The sequence below is a fragment of the Eptatretus burgeri genome, chromosome 1 (genome assembly GCF_056783735.1).
Source record: "Eptatretus burgeri isolate ZD-2024b chromosome 1, Ebu_testis_v1, whole genome shotgun sequence".
Classification (NCBI taxonomy): domain Eukaryota; kingdom Metazoa; phylum Chordata; class Myxini; order Myxiniformes; family Myxinidae; genus Eptatretus; species Eptatretus burgeri.
In genome coordinates, this window is record NC_140961.1 from 122,121,619 (window position 1) to 122,135,983 (window position 14,365).

A 14,365-nucleotide genomic window follows, 5' to 3' on the forward strand; every position below is an offset into this window, starting at 1 on the left:
CTCATAATATGAAGTCAGAGGCGCAGATCATGGGACTGACAAGAGCTTGAGGTTATTGCCCCTTTTGTTCATTGCAATTCTTTGTTAAAACTGATGTGATCTTTATCGTTTGTTTAGGAGTTCACATTTTCAGTGCAACTCTGTAGCTTTCCTTGAACATTTTGGACGCAATTTCCAGGAGACAATAAAGTGTTTCAGCGTGGTGGAACTTTTATGCCTCTTGATTACTCAAAAGCTGTGAATGATGTCGATGCTGTGGCAACCGGCAATTTTGCATCACTACTAAGGCTCAGAGAGAGAATGTATTGTATTCATTCATATGCAGCACCGGGTCGCCGGTTGTGTCATTTCTGGAAACATGGTGTTTCTGATAATACAGTTCATTTGGCAGAATTCAGAATTTGGTCAGGTCAGTGGAACACAACGATGGACTATTTTTCAAGTGTAACATGCAACCTTTCATGTTAACCATGACAGCTGGCTTCATGTCCTCTCGAAAGAATGGCAGTCATTTACGCAGCATCCTTGCCTGTGAAACACCAGGATGAGAGTTTATAGTTGGGCAAGTAGCTACCTTTGATCTATCCTGTCTGCCCATAAAACGCAGAGGATTTTGGGTATCGTCACAAATTCCTGACGACTCCCACCCTCACACACACACACACACACACACACACACACACACACACACACACACACACACACACACACACACACACACACACACACATACAAAATGCGTCCTCGCAAACAGCCCAATGTGTTGGAGGCTCAGCTGTATTGCCGGCAATGCTTCTGATGAAAAACACATTGGAGTTCATGGAAGCTTCTGAAATTTACAGCAAGTAGTGTTTTTGCTTGTACAGCAGTTCCTTCGAGTAAAGAAATCGCATGGTGTGCTTCACTTTCATATTGCCTTCACAGCATAATTTATTGGACGCTGTAATTGTAAGCATATAAAAATGCGATTTGAGAAGAAAGGCTTCCTGAGCATTGGTTTGTTGAAAGGCTTCCCATGCACTGGGCTTGATGTGAAGGTCAAAGTATCATTTAATTGTCTTTTCATCTCCCTGGGCTGCAATGACTGGTGTTTATGTATAAGGTTGGTTAATATTGTCCGTTAACATGACTGAATGTTGTTTGACTGGAGGTGGGGGGGGGGGGGGTTAGAAGGTGGTAAGGTGGTACTAAAATGTAAAATATGTAATTGAATAAAGGAAGAGAAGGGAGGAAGACCAAAGAGAGAAAAAGAGAAGGGGGTGGGGGTGGTGGTGGATAGGAGTGGAGAGAAGGTATAAACATTTGGTACTACAGAATTTAAATATCACTGAAAAGGGAGACCTTGTCTTAGCTTATCATCTTGCACTCGTCAAATCAATCGCAAGAATACCAGAAGCCAAAGATCAAAACAATTTCAGCTCACAGGTGGTTACGAATCTTCAATGGCACATGTTATTTTATTTTGTCCTCCAACCTTTGGGATGTACGGCCGACGTAATTTGTGTCGCAACGGCACTGAAACTCAGAAGTAACATAATTCAGTCGTGTTGTCAGGATTACATCTTTCCAGGTGGGAGGGAGCATTTCGTAAGTGGTATATACCACTCGCATTGCAACCACATGATAGCAATGTAAGACCGCTTGCTTAACCTGTTCAATTTATTGAGAGATTTCACTTCTCCAACCCAGCTTTAGGTAGAACAAACACTTCTCAGTTCCGAAATATTAGTCAGTCAGGAGAGAGAGAGAGAGAGAGAGAGAGAGAGAGAGAGAGAGAGAGAGAGAGAGAGAGAGAGAGAGAGAGAGAGAGAGAGAGAGAGAGAGAGAGAGAGAGAGAGAGAGAGAGGTGTGGGAGGAGAGTGCTGCATTTTATGTGGGGGGAGCAAGGAGGGGACAGAGTGAGAGAAAAGGGTGGGGGAGAGGAGGGGGAAAAAGGACAGGTGTGGGTGGAGGCGGGGTTAACAAAAAGAGTGATATGTGACGCTTAATGACCGAACATGAAGAAATAAAAACATAACATGTCAGAACAGCTGTACACACAATGACACAACAGAATTTGTAAAGTAATCCAATGGAACATCTGTAAAAACTTTGATATTCCAGTTCCAGAAAATTTGTGGGAAAATGAACCAAAAGCAATCACTGAAAACATTGAAGTACCACTCACGTATGACGTTATGATCCCATCGGGCGTGAACATCGAAAACAAAGCATTGCGACCAGATATCATACTTAGGTACAAAAAAGAGAGAAGAAGGCATTGCTAATTGAGGTTATAATACCAGTGATTTTGGATTAAACAAGGCAGAAATCAAAAAAATGACAAAATACCAAGATCACAAGCATGAAATGAAAAGATCCTGGAAGCTGAAGAATTATAAAGTCGTTCCAGTGATGATGAAGAACCTCATGGGAATGATGAAGAAGGACCTCACAGAGATTTAAAAAAAAACATCCTTGGGAATACCACTACAAACGATCTCCAGTTGGAAGCCGTCCGGGGCTCAGTGATGATCCTGAAGAGAGCCCTCAGCACAAAACTTTGAAAACAGAAAACTTCACAGCTTGGTCCGTGAATCGTGACCCCTTACCCTCATGAAGGTGAATGCTTTTATCCCACCCTGGGGGACTCTATTCCACATTCTGAAACCCACATATGTAGATACCAATGACCAACACACACACACACACACACACGCACGCACGCACGCACGCACGCACGCACGCACGCACACACACACACACACACACACACACACACACACACACACACACACACTTTACATCTGTACACACGCATAAAATACATAAAAAGGACAAACACAAAGATTTACTTTTAAACAGAGTTCTTTGAAAGAGGAATTCAAGTGGGAAATTAACAAAATTCAATTGAAAAATATATCAAGGACCAGAACACAAAATGTCGATCTCTGCTCTTTGCCTTCACAACCAGATCATGGCAAACACCTGGTCGGATGGTCCTTATTGTTTTTAGCTCGCCTGTTCGAAGAACAGAGAGCAATAGCGATACCCCTGGCGTGAGCGTCAGCCTCAGCGTGAAAATGTTAACGTTTTTGGTGCAAGTTATTTTTTCCTTTCTAATGTTTTTATCTACCACACTATTTTTACTGATTACAACATATAAATACATATATTGCTTTAAAAATATTTGGATCAGACTTCACTGCAATGCTTTATAAAAAATATTATTCGACTAGATTTTTAAAAACGATAAATGTATAAACAGGCAAGCATTGGGTGGCTTTGACACCAACTCTCTGGTTATATATGTATCGATGTCGAAGTGAGTGGTGGTTTATATTCAGAGATCGTACAAAAGGTTAAACACCACCATATCCTGTAAAAATAAAATTGTACATTTTGAGCGGATGATTCATCTCCGAAGCACCAACCACACGGAACCACAGGGCCCAACACAGGCGGAAACGTACGTCTGTCTAATCGATGTTCCATTGAGAGCACGGATACTTTCACCGAAAAGAACAACCAAGCAGCTTGGAGAGCCCTCGCCAAGTGGCTTAAGCACTCAAGCAAGCACTCCAATGAAACGGTTGTTAAGAAACAGCGAGTTTGGCAAGCAATTGGCAAACACATTAAAGACACACCTCCCGGAGACGCCCAAAATGTCAAGCCACGAACGCTGACTTCTCCGGGAGTTTATAGGTATTGCAATGTACCCAGCGATTCGTAGCTGTGACGAACAGGCAATCGATAATATTAGTGAGGAAAGTGAAAAACCAAAAAAACGTTAGCAATAGTTGCGGCCTGTTCCACTTTGAGGGAATGGTTAAGCAGCCAAAAAACATGACAAATTCACACCACAGTTTAGTAACCCAGGATACGCCTTAAGTCCCCAGAGTGCAAGGTGGCCGAGGATACCCCCGATAAAGGATATAATTAAATAAGGCCATTAATAATCTTCAAAAGGATTGTTTTAATTAACCGGAAAAAACATTTTTCAGTCATGCACTTCCTTGGACAATTGTTAGTATGCATGCAAATTTTTTCAGACTGTTTTGCATCCCTTTTGTGGACTCACTCTGAATCTGATTCTTACATGTTACAGTCCCTCAACAGAGGGGGATTGGTGAGAGAGCAGGGTGAGGGGGGAGGGGTGGGAGCATGTTTCAGCATTCCTCCATGAAAAAAAACGAGACCTCTAACCCTTGGGTGGGTATCAAAAACAGCGACCTGGACGGATATCCGAAGTTCCATTCTGGAATTGCGTTCCTACATATTAACTTTCAGCAAGCAAGGCTATGGTCCCTCCTTCTGGATATATATGCAAGAAAATGTGAAATTTCCAAAGCATTAAACTTATTTTTTCTACGGTTTTGAGAATTATATTGAGTGAACAAAATATTTAGGAATGTATTATATATTACACACACGTGTGATCCTCAATTAGGCAGCGGGGAGGTACCGTACAACCAAGATGGTGGGGGCGCTTCCCGTTGTGGTGTCCAAAAACAAGTCACCCGTCTTTCGACTTATTCGCCCCCCCCCCTCAATGATCCGGTCTCTGACAGCCAAACAGCTCCTTTGCTGTACATCAGACCGGGGAGGATCTCTGCACCATCCAGGCTCTGTCTCGGCCTCTCCTGGATCACCAGGGGTCTCCCTACCGTCGCTACCAAGGGTCACTCAACCTGACCTCCACTCTGACGTGTCCCCATTTCCAGACACCACAGGCTGCCAGAGACAAATGATCTCGGGAGGGGGGAGGGGCAGTAACCGCTCCTCCAGAGCTTGATCCATTCCTGTGGACTGACATATCTTCCCCAAACACAAAATCCAACATATTGTTGCGAATTCGCACCCGCCAGCATGCGATCGGCCGCTCGACTCGAATGGCGGCCGCCTCGCCCACCGGAACGGAGAATTCAGTCGTGACCCTCTCGGAACAACGCCGGGAGCTAGTCACAAGTGGGGGTTTAACCTCACCACGATCGTGCCAATTGCCCACCTGCGCAGGATAGGGTTGCTCGCCAAATTTGATCTACCTAAGTACCTGCGCGAGTGGTCGACCGGGCGATTGTACCACGCCACAGGCCCACTCCGGACATGAACCGCTTAAGCGGTCCGTTCCGTGCTACAGTGATAACCGAGCGGTGTTATCGTCGGCCTTGACAGTTCCAATTAATTACCGGAATGTTGAACCCACTACGAACCCCTTACGTGATGCAAGATGGAGAGTCAAACAAAGGAAAGGACGCAGCAATACGGGGAACAAGTTCACACAATGAATGCACTTTATTCACACATACAGACAAGCACGTATCCACAGCAAAAGAAAGATGCACATAAAAAGCAAAGAAAGAGTTAAAACCGAATACGCATACACACGGCAACACTTAACCAGTTCTACTTTAAGGACAGGTGCCACACACAGTCATTTACACAAACCCAAAGGAAAAGAGAAGGTTGCGACTTCCCTGCACACGTCGTCCAGCGTCGCGTCCTTGACCTCGAATCTGAGCCTCCCCGATGTGGTCTGCGACTCGCACCTCGTGCCGGCACGTGTAGCCGCTCCGTGCCACGAACGGGGCTTCCGGCACCTGGCAGAAGGCTCGGCCTCTCCCGCTGTAGATGGCGACAGGGCCCAGGACGAGGATGCGCCGATTCGACTCCCTCCAGCTGGACTCGTAGGAGAACTCTCTGAGGAACTCGTAGACGAACGAACCACCAACAGCAACAACCACACACAGACGAGCGAAGAGGAAGAGGAGGAGGAAGCGAGTGGAGGAAGAGAGAGAGGGGAAGAAAGAGCGAGAGAGAGGAAGAGGGAGAACGCCCCGCCCGTGTTCGTCCTTTATAGCGCGGGGCTCCGCCCTTCGCTCCGCCCCATTTTCGGCTCCACCCTCCTTCAAAAGGGTTCTCGAAAAGGGGCGTTCCCTCACCCCGACCGTCTCACGCTGTTCATTCACCAATCGGCGGCGAGCTGCCCTTCCCCCTTCCCTCACACCAAGCACGGGGAAGAATGGCGGGAAAAGCCCACCAGCATCGTTGGCGGTTTTTGTTTGTTTGAAATAAAAGATAGGGAAAGAAAAACGACTAACTGAAGGATCGCAGCCCGAATGGATCACATAAATTCCCACTATACAACGGGTTTGGGCTAACTACACATGTACCTATCGAGATATCTCACCTGAGGGCCTTTTATGGTGTAATGCGAATTTCCACAGCGTAACAATATCATATTCATTCCCCTGCTTCCATTCAATTCTTAAAAACTGCAATGTAAAAAATGATGACCGTGTTACTGCACTGCCATGGCCTGCATACATGTTATAATTCACTTCATTCTTGAAAAACAACTCAATTCTTGACACGTAACAGAGACCAGCACAAGACATTTCTGGTTTCCAAACCGATCCATTTGCCGACCATTGGATCATTCTCACCCGCTTCCATCCTAATTATCCATGTCCCAACTTCTAAGGAAAACTGAACCCAAGGGACGGTAAGCATCAAGGCACCTTACCCTAAGTGTAGGTCATCGCAGGATGGTTGGGCCAAAAGAGTGTCATCCACCACTCCTAGTTTTCCTTGCACCCTTCCAATCCACCCCTGTAGATTCGTTGCTTTCAATCTCCCTGGATTCCATGTTTTTTTCCTCCTAAATTTTCCTATTATTCCAAAATCTTCCAGAACAATCTGACTGATGTTTGGGTGCAGTTGTAGACTTCAAGCACAACCTCGATGAGGAGATGACAGAGAACCAGGCGAGCCACACCAACTGCAAAAATATGATTTATTGTGAGAGGCAGCAGGATCGATGCCTGCATCCTCCTCCTGGATCTGGAAGACCCAAATTTCTCTCACCCACTTCCAGAAGCTTGTATCTTCCTCCAGGATCAGGTAGACCGAATGTTTTCTCATCCTGTGTTTTGTCAGTAAAGAGTTTCTGCAATAGCTGGAGTTCTTCTACACTCTGCTGTGATTGTTTTTGAAGCTCCAAATTTCTTCCTGCCAACGACTTTTCAAACTTTGCCAAGTCTTTCTGTAGTTGCTCTCATTTCCTCTCTTCCGACATCACCTGACCCTGGGCTGTTACATTTGTCTACTCGGCTGCCTGCAATGAGAGTTGGAGTGAGTTGAGATGTGTTTTGGCCTTGTGCAGCTCCTGCTCCAATTTCTCTGCTCAAATTCCCTGCTCCTCAACCTGCTGCCTTGCTTGGCTATATGCCTGCTCAGAGGCCTGCTCCTGTTCTTTCTGTTGACATTTACTTTGTTCCCATTCCTTTTGAATCTCACTCAGAAGCTTAAACACTTCTGCACTCTTTTTCAAAAGCACTGCATGCGTCTAGACCAGCTCAGTATCTTGCCATCGCTGCTATTGGCTCATCCCGTTCTCTGCCTGGCTTGGGATCGATCTCTCCACCTCCTTCGCCCGCCCTTCTGTCATCATCACCAGCGACTCTGCCTCCACTTCTCCGCCCTTCTCCGCCCACATGTCGCTGGCTTCACCCACCTACCTGGTCCCGTCTACCACTCTGCCCATCTGCTGACTCCGCCTTCTCCACCCATTCCGCTCTCAGCACCGCCTGCTCCACCCAAGTCCCTCCCTTCATGCCTGAGAGTCGCGTTTCATTCTCTGAACCGACGCTAGCTGCATGAAGTTCCACGAAGCAAGAGACGGCGCGCCAGCTGTCAGGGAGGTATCACCCAGTGGAGCATCCCCCCAAAAATGTATTGGTGGTCTAATCGGGCAATTGTGTAGCCTCATCACCTCTCCTCCCTTTTTATCTTCATTAACTCCTCTTCATCGGGTTGTGTGTGTGTGTGTGTGTGTGTGTGTGTGTGTGTGTGTGTGTGTGTGTGTGTGTGTGTGTGTGTGTGTGTGTGTGTGTGTGTCTTGGCGCCTGTCCTTGTAAGTTAAGATTGCTGAAGATTATCATTTCGGGTTAAGTCTGCTTTCGTAAGTTGCTTGTATAATTGTCGCACAACACTTCTTTCTACCCCTGCATTACACACAACAATAAAACTACAATTCACTGTGCCACATAACTTTCCCCACCTGCTTGTAAATAAATTATTATTTTTTTGAAATGTTCCCAGTTCGTTTTGGTCTGTTCTTTCATTGATCCAGCATGGTCCGAATCCTAGCTTTGCCAGGACTTATTCACAACGATCTGTTCCTTTTAGCTGGTGCGTTCTTGGCAGTGTCACTCAGCTGCATCCAATCCTGTAAAGTGATCTGGTTCAGACATATATCCGAAGAAAATTTCAACTAGACAGTTAATCCTGATAGATGTGTATTCTGTAGTATGAAAAGGGGGATTTGCGCTCCATGGCTGTGTTAAGAGGAACACCGGACACTGAGTCATCACTGATATTTGATTGCTAAATATGATGGATTAGCTACTGCAACACTTCCTTCTAGCTGCTCATGTGTAGTTTACCTCAATCATTGTGATCACAAGTTTTTGTAAATTCTGATCAATGTGAATTGTGGATCATACTCTTGAACAGAGCAATGAAACTGCCACAACAGTTTTTCCTTGGCTATTTGGCACAATCTAGATGGGTCGCCACTCTGAATATTTCTTGGAGGACAGCTGTGCCCCTTTTACCAGTACACTGGTACTCATTTCGCCAACCTCAGGAGGTTGACAGACTAAGTCAACCCCAATTGGTGTTAATTCAGGAGCTAACCGGGCTCGAACTAAGGACCCTAGGATCCCAAACCAGCCACCCTAACAACAAGGCCAACACCAAGCTTTCAATGTGAATTATAGATTGCTAAATCATAAGCTTGTTTTTTATCACACCCAAACTAAGCTGTATTAATAACAGTCAATGTTGTTACAAGAGTAGAAAACATGAGTGGAGGGTTTGCATAATGCACCCTTTTCATACGCGCAGAAGACAGATGTATTAGGATAAACTTCGCATGAAACAAAATGCCAAAATTGCTTTTGAAAATGTGATTTCAACAACAACTTGCAAAGAACAGTTAAATATCTTGTAAATTTAATATTTTATATACAAGGAGCCATGTCCATGTGTACCACTTTCTCGCACCCAAGAATAAATGAATTTCAAACTTGACTTTACATGGGAATGAACAACATTGGCAAGCTCACACATTATCAAATTTAACCACGTGGTTCAAGCAAAGTTTGCACAAAAAGCATTATTGTTTATTATTATTATTATTTTTATTATAAAGATTCCGTCCTCTGGATAGGACGAATAAGAAGCAGGAATTTGAGAGCCGCTGTAAAACACACAAACAAACATTGCAAATTACAAATAAAATGATGAACGAAAAAATTTTAAATATATAAAAGTGTCATTTTCAGAGTAGTCAGAACTTCACAGGAGGGTTCAATATGGCACTGGGAGATTTTTTTTTAACACACAACGTTATTTATCAAGAGATCATGAACTGTTACAATTACCCCTGGCGGTTTCTGTAAATATAGTTATTTTACTTATCCCATAACTGCACACTATCCCTGAGACAGAATGCATTGGTTGTTTGTGTGTTTTACAGCGGTGCGAGAGGAATCACCGACTCCCAAGTCTTGCTTCCTCTTCCTTCCTTCCTTAAGCCGATGTCACACCTTGACGATTTAGCCAGCGTATGCCGACGTATGAAAAATTTGTCTAAAACGCTGGCACACGTCGAATACGTTAAGAGCACGCTGGCATACATCGTAGTATGCTGCCATACATCGTAGTATGCTGGCATACGTCGTAGTATGCTGGCATACATCGGAGTAAGCCGAGCTCATCGACAATTTTTAACAAGCTCAAAATTTTTCGACGTATGGCAGCGTATGACTCGCATGTTCCACATACGCTGGCCATAAGTTGTAGGCACGTTACGCGATCGTTGACACACGTCGACACACGTTACTTGTAAGTTACTCATAAGTCGAAACACGTCGAGGTAATGTTTCGGGTGAGTGTTCCAGACTCCATGGTGTTTTTTTTTCTTCGGCATGACAGTGATGTTGACACTTCGATTTCTAGTGCGGTTATAATATAATATAATTAATAGGCTACCGCTCAACGATTTAAATCATAACCGAACGATAAATCGAAGTGTCAACATCACAGTCATGCCGAATAAAAAAGAAAAGAAAAAAAAAACAATGGAGTCTGGAACACTGGCGGGTTCCTCCTGTGTGAACCGCATTTTTATATAACAATTCCCCTAAGTGCTGCCAATACACCATTATACGGTAGCTGTAAGTTAGTAACACGTTCAGTAAGTCCTGTGGTCATCCGGAAGACGTGAAATACATCTACATAGTCAATATGCATTGGAGATACGTTGCACGTAGGTTCAAAGCACATTACTCATAGGTTAGAAATAGGTTTCGGGTACACTAAACATTACCTCGACGTGTTTCGACTTATGAGTAACTTACAAGTAACATGTGTCGACGTGTGTCATCGATCACATAATGTGCCTACAACTTATGCCAGCGTATGCGAAACGTGTGCGTCATACACTGGAATTCGTCGAAAAATTTTCAGCATGCTTAAAATTTGTCGATGTACTCGGCGTACTACGACGTATGCCAGCGTGCTTCAGCGTGCTCTTAACGTATACAAAACTTACCCATAACGTATTCGACGTGTGCCAGCGTATTCGGCAAATTTTTCATACGTCGGCATACGCTGGCTAAAACGTCAAGGTGTGACAGCGGCTTGACACTTCGATGTATAGTGCGGTTATGATTTGAATCGTCGAGCCACAGCCTTTTAATAGGCTACGCCACGTGATCGTCGGCGATACGCTGCCGCGCTATGCATAAGTTAGACTATCATTGGGCAGAGGTTGTGAACGCCGAAAACACGCTAAGCATTCGTTGGTATAAGTTATCTATAAGTTATCGAAACGTCTGTGTACGTTACTAGTACGTTATGCATATGTCCAACTCGTTATGAATATGCCTAAAACTGGAAAAAACATCAATAGTTCGGCATACGCCAGCGTTTTACATACATTTTGATACGTTGCCATACGCTGGCTAAAACGTCAAGGTGTGACAGCGGCTTTAAGGATGGACTCTTTGCTCGTCATGAAAAATATATGAATTCCCTTAATTTAAGGAACTTCAACACAGCAGATATGGCTATTTGGCCCCCATAAAAGTCTGTGCAATTAAATGGTTGTCAACCTATGGATGTTTGTCCATGCTCAATCCTTTTTAAAATGCTGACACAGCATGTTATATTTTAAAAGTCCTTTGTATCACTTAGCTCTGGTGAGAACTGCCACCCTTGCAGACTCAGAGTGGACACTTGAATAATTACACCACCGAGTCTGGTTGAAAAAGACTTTAACAGACTCCATTGACTTTTTATAAACTAAGACACCAGGAGATGAAAAATAAAGACTGTACACTACGTCACTAAAATTTAACTTGAACTCTCCCAACCAGCCTATAAAGATTGTTTTTAGTAAACCATGAAAAGCAGCTGTTTACGCATGAACTGATTTTTTTTTCTCACTCATTCTCCGTCTCTTTTTCCTTTCATTCAATCTCTTCTTTAATTGGGTCCAACTCTAGCCTTATTACCACATTGTCAGTTTGTTGTCAATTTTCTACCTATGAACTTGCACTTCCATGAGCCTCGATTTTGTGTGCAAAATATCAAACCTGGTACTTGTCAACCTTGAGTACTCCTCATCTTTTGTGTGCAGCATATGGTTGCAATCAGCATCATTGTTAATGGGTGTGTGGCTGTGCAGCTGTGCAGCTGATGCAACACCCCCTATTGGTTCAGGGCAGGAATTTGGAATTTGAAGATAGCTCACCTACTCTTCGCTAAAGACAAGGCAGGATCTTTAATGTCCCCCAATTAATGCTGGCAGATGGGATGCCCAGTTTAACGTCTATCCGAGCGACGGAACACACATTGATGCCTCTTCCTACCTGAGACAAATCAGGATGCAATTTGTAGCTGGGCCAAGATTTAAACCCAGGCTAGACGGCTCAGAGGCGATGTTTGCATACTTCCAGGGCATCCTGCCAACCCAACATTGAGTAAAAAGTGTAAATAATAGTGACACCATAATTAGAAATCGAATATAAGACCGTGGATTAATCGCCGTATATTTCCTTTCTGTCCACCTACTTTTTGTAATTAGTGTAAATACAATTAGAATCAGTATCATGTGGCAAGTGCTCAGACCAGAACAGCAAACAGATTATTTGATAAACTTCCCTATCGCATATCCAAGGACGTTTCGTTGACAATTTCCAGATTCTTGAACTGGGGCCACTGCACTCAATTTGACGAATCTATAATAAAGGGAGAGCTTTTGCAATGCATTGTCGAGAGAGCATGTGTTATGATTTATATGAAGTAATGTTGATTTTACAAGGTAAGGGACAAAACTAGTGCGTTCCCTAGAAATTAGAGTTAGAGCAGGGGGGGAGAGGGGGTGTGGTGTTTTAATTTCCAGATGGTGAGAACCGAGGGGTGAGACCATGAGGGCAAGGGTCGGCTGTGTACTTGCACCTTACATCCAAATTTGAAGCATACTTTGACGACAATTCTCAGAGATTTAACTTGTATTTATCAATCATCCAAAAAATTAATGTAGGATACTGAGGCCTTCTAAGGCCTAAGTAGCCAACAACAATCTAAGGTATGTTGATGACACCACTCTGTTGGCAGAAAGTAAAGAGGACTTGAAACTGTTGCAAACAGTGAAGATGGAAGATGTAAAAGCTGGTTTTTATTTAAAACTTCGAAACATTAAAATCTTGTCAACTGATAAGATCGATGTGTTCAGATTGGGAGACGATCATGTGGAAATAGTAGAAGATTTAATCATCCTGGGTTCTAAGATTGAAGGGAGTGGAGAATGTGGAAGTACATTAATAGAGGGTTATTGTTGGGGAGAACAGCAATGTTGGGATTGAAAAGAACTGGAAAGACAAAGATATGACAAAACAAACCAATAGGAGGCTGATGAATGCTCTGGTACTTCCAGTTGTAACATGTGGATGTATGTCAGGGATAGTGAAAAGGACATAAAGGAAGAAGATTGACAGTTTTCAAATGTGTTTTTGGAGACAAATGTTCAAAATTCCAAGAAACGCAAGAAAAACAAAGAAATCGGTACTTGAAGAAATTAGACCACCATGTACATTACAAGCGTTGATGCTAAAACATAAAGTCATACTTTGGACACAAAATGCAAGCAGAAAATAAGTCTGAAGAAATCAACCGTGGTTGAACGAAGAGGGGAAGAGGCAGACCTTGCATGTGCTATATGGATGCGGTAAAAGCTGCGACCAAGCTCTCTCTGCCAGAGCTTCGTGAAGCAGTGCAGTCTCGGGATGTTTGGAGAAATCTGATCATGAATGTCACCAGAAATCAGACACGACTTAACAGAATGAGGTAACTTGATACTCAGGACTTAGATAAAACGCTACATGAACTCCACATACATCCTTCTTTGTTTCTTGTTGTAATTTTGCACGACTTTGTTGATGAATTTCTCGAATTCAGTGCAATCATCATCTTTTGTGGCTTCCCGTGCGTCCAGTACTTCTGGTTGTTCAATTGGCATGCTCATTCACATGATCAGGCAGAAAGCCACTTGTTTGGGAACACAAAATTATATTCAATGAAGAGAGAGAATGCTCAACTGTAGCTGTTGTGACTGTAAGTAGCAATAGATGAATCCCAACTTCTGTCATTCCAGGAAACAACACAGAAATGAGGTCAAGACACAATAAGCAATGATAAATAAACAAGTTGAAGTCAAATCCTCATTCATTCATTGTATGAGATTCCACTCTGTGTTGAAATTCTCGCTTCTGACATAATCATGTGTTGTTAGCCTGATTGCCGGTCGTACTATTCCTAACTCCAGACAACTGTTGGTGTTTCACAAGACAGTAATCTGTAAAAAGTATGGAGAGGTTGAGTCAAATGCCGAAGTCGCTGTTGTCAATTGATAAGAATCAAGTCTGTGTTTTTTTACTTGGTTCAACAAACACTTATTGTACTCATCAGATAGGAATTCAACATAAAGGCCTTCATCCGTCAACTTCAGGAGGAAGGCCCACTCACCTCTGAGATGTCTAGCCTGGGTTTGAATTACACTGCTTGTGCTTTTGATTGAGATGTTTTCATTTTTATGAAAACTTTTTTTTGATGATTTAATTTGATGGACACTCTATTTGATCGAAACGTTTTCAATGAATATATTTTTGAATGATGCAAGTGTTGCTTCTCTTAAACAATATAATAATATGAGTTCCCTTGCAAGGAAATTCTATGCAGGAGGATGCCATTCGGTCCATCAAAACCTGCACTATTATTACCATCTTATGGCTGTATTATCCATGCTCTATCCTTT

General features: G+C 43.3%; 1 protein-coding gene and 1 pseudogene across 1 annotated transcript in view; both read right to left on the reverse strand.

Annotated features, from left to right (window-relative positions):
• LOC147035310 (uncharacterized) overlaps window positions 1-14,365 on the reverse strand; it is a 79,102-nt gene that overhangs the window by 54,935 nt on the left and 9,802 nt on the right. The gene's annotated exons all lie outside the window — the stretch shown is intronic.
• The window catches only part of LOC147035311 (huntingtin-interacting protein 1-related protein-like), a 993,771-nt pseudogene that overhangs the window by 10,550 nt on the left and 968,856 nt on the right, over window positions 1-14,365 (reverse strand).